The sequence below is a fragment of the Crocodylus porosus genome, unplaced genomic scaffold, assembly GCF_001723895.1.
Source record: "Crocodylus porosus isolate Cpor-Errol unplaced genomic scaffold, CroPor_comp1, whole genome shotgun sequence".
Taxonomy (NCBI): Eukaryota; Metazoa; Chordata; order Crocodylia; family Crocodylidae; genus Crocodylus; species Crocodylus porosus.
In genome coordinates, this window is record NW_017728936.1 from 9,833,789 (window position 1) to 9,836,770 (window position 2,982).

Genomic DNA, 2,982 nt, shown 5'->3' on the forward strand with positions numbered 1-2,982 from the left:
GATCCGTGGCAGGACGTAGGGGGCTCCTGGGGAAAGCCGCTCCCACTGGAACGGTATTAAGGTGCCTAAGCCTCACTGACTTCACCTAAAGACCTTGGTGGGTCTGGGCTTCAGTTCTTTGCTGAGGATGATGGACTTCTCCTATGAGGACAATCTCCAGTCCCATGACAATGATGTCCTGTAGAAACTCTCAGAAGACACCTGGTTCACTTCATCCCAAAGGCAGTGGATGCCTGCTGGCTGTTTTTATGCACACCTCACTGAGGGTCACTCTAGCTCGCAGGAAAAGCAAGGGTAGCAGCACTTAAGAAGCCAATAATTCCCATGTGTGAGCTTATCGCAGTGCACATCTCAGCTCTTCCCCATCAATTCAACAGCATCCATTACTGTTATTACTGTGATTAAAAAGCAATCAAAGGAATCTTCTTCCGGTCCTGAAATTGCTGAAAACGACTCGGTTCCAGCTCCTAAACGTGAGGGGAGGAAGTTGTGGTCTCAGTCTGTGCTCCTGTCTCTGTGACACCATGAGAAAATAATGAACCTCATCGCCTGGGAAGTCAGGTCCTGCTTACAGGACAGACTCTGAGCCAGCCAGCGCGGTGGCCTGGGGATAGAATAATGAACCTAACAGCTGCAGGACCATGCAATACCCGCTTAGAAAATCTAGTCAGGCCCAGCCCTGAGACACAGAATAATGAACTTCACAGTCTGGAGTGTGAGCTGTGCTTATTGCATGGCTACATCCCCAGCTCGGCAGCACAGAGACAGAGCTCAACACAAAGAGAGGAACCCGGATCAAAGCCTTGGATTGCAATAGCCCTGAAGGTTGGGGAAGTTTGGGCCTGGATCCAGCCCTCGGTTCCTGGTTGCAAGTGTGATCTCTAGCAATGGATCACCTCAAATAGGTTCTGGAGTCCAGTTCAGCAATGGGATTTGCTAGGAATCGCTCAGCCAGGCTGGAAAGATACCAGGGATTTCCAGTGCCCCCAGAGCCTTTAACCATGCATTAGCTCAGGACATGGTAGCTGGGGACTGGGGTGGCATGTGGGGTAGTTACTCCGTAGCCTCCAACTTTTGGGTGCATCCATAAGACAGATGGGGAACCCCCAACCTCCTCATTTTGACTTGCTCCTTCATGTAGATGTGAAGGGAGAGAAGGGAAATGGGCTGGAAGGAGGACACGGCCAAGGTAACCGGCTTCTCAGGGCCCATCACAGCTGGGGGCAAGGAGGGGTACTGGGAGCCCTGCGACTTTGCTAGCGGAGATAAGTGTCAGTGAAAAGACTCAAATCCAGGGGCGCACTGAGGGCCTGTGGCAGTCGCCGTTACCATCGAGACGTGGTCACAAGCAGCCCTGCCCTTTCCTCCACCACCTTGCACTATGCTGGGTTGTGGCATTGTTGCTTTACGCCAGCCCAAAGGTGCAAAACGCCAGCGGGTGCCAGGCTCTGCTCTTGCTGCTGCAAAATGTGCCGACCTGACCTTAAGGAAGAGGGTGGGGATGCCCCAGCCACAGGGAACAGCGGCAGGGGAGGAATAGATTGGCACCTCCCTCCTCCAAGTAGAGAAAAAGGAGAAAGCCCGGGCTATAATTCCCCGAGCACGGAGGGAAGAAGCTTGCAAGATGCAAGCCTCCAGCAGGTGTCAGTGTTAATCTGCACTTGGGACAGTCCCTTTCCCGTGCTGCCCCTTCCAGGGGATGATCTTCCACTAGCATTTTCACCCCATCCACATAAACCCTTTGATGCGGCTTATGCCAACACCACGCTTGGAGACTGAGCTGCACGGGCAGCAGGCGCACAAGTGCACCCTTGCAAGGTGCTCTGAGCCCGTCTTCCCTGGCTCAGGAGAAGGTGGCAGCACGTAGCTGCGTCTCCTTTCTCTCCTGGGAGATTGCAGCATCCGTGGTGCAGGGCTGAGTTTTCACGCGCATGGATGCATGCTTTAGATACATCGCACCCTCCTTTAGCAACGGGGCGCCCACAAATGACCCCCATGGCAAGCAGGGAAGAAGTGGTGCCCAGCAGCCATTGTATCCTTCTAGGATGCAGGGCCAAATCCAGCCCTTGGGAAACCAACTAATGCAGTTAAGGCCTAAGCCATGCTGTGAAGAGTCCTTTCCAGATGTCTGTGCCCTCCACCGCTCCCAGTCAGATCTCTTGTTCATCAGTCGCATGAGGGTTTTCCTCCGCCTCTGCAGCGTGATGGGGAGCTGTTGTCTCTAGACTCAGTGAAATATCAATATTTTCACCTGTAGAGTCAGGGGCAGCAAATGATTTAGAAAGGCTGCAACTAATGGCCCGCCTTTTGTTCATGCTAATAGCCCCTACTCCACAAAAGGGCAATGCTGGGATGCCAAAAAGGAGAGAGTTCAGGCTGTGTGCCTGTTGCCCCTTTAACTGCTGGTGTCCCACGGCTCTAGTACTTGGGGTCTCTCCCCACAATGATATTTTTCTTCATCTTGCAAGAATTAGGTATTTTTCTGAAAGCCTCCATTCTCAGGGACATGGGCTTGCGGGAGTATCTTTGCTTTCATTCAAGAAGTATCGTAGTGCTCACTTCTGCAGAAAGCAGCAGACAAATAGGACTGGTGTCCCTACATGCCTTAGACACCAGCAGTAACGGATGGTGCTTTTTCAGACCTCATGGTTGCTGACCCAAGCTCAGGCTTTCTTGGGGGTGATTCAGATGGCAGAGCACTGCATTGCTACACAACACTAATTGTCTTCAGAGGGACTTGCAAGCAACGCCACGTCTCGGTTTGTCCAATGGCTGACTTGGGGCTTTTAAACCCGTAATCATTTAGGATGATCCCAGAGTGAGCTGTGATGAAGGCTACTTCAAGGAAGCCTTTATTGGTTTTGCACTGTTGCTTAGTGGCAGCTGAGAGTGCATAGGGCTCCAGGATCCGGCCCCAAATCTGCACTGATAAAAGAAAAACTGACATCCTAATGGGCCTGACACTATTCACACTTGTATTGG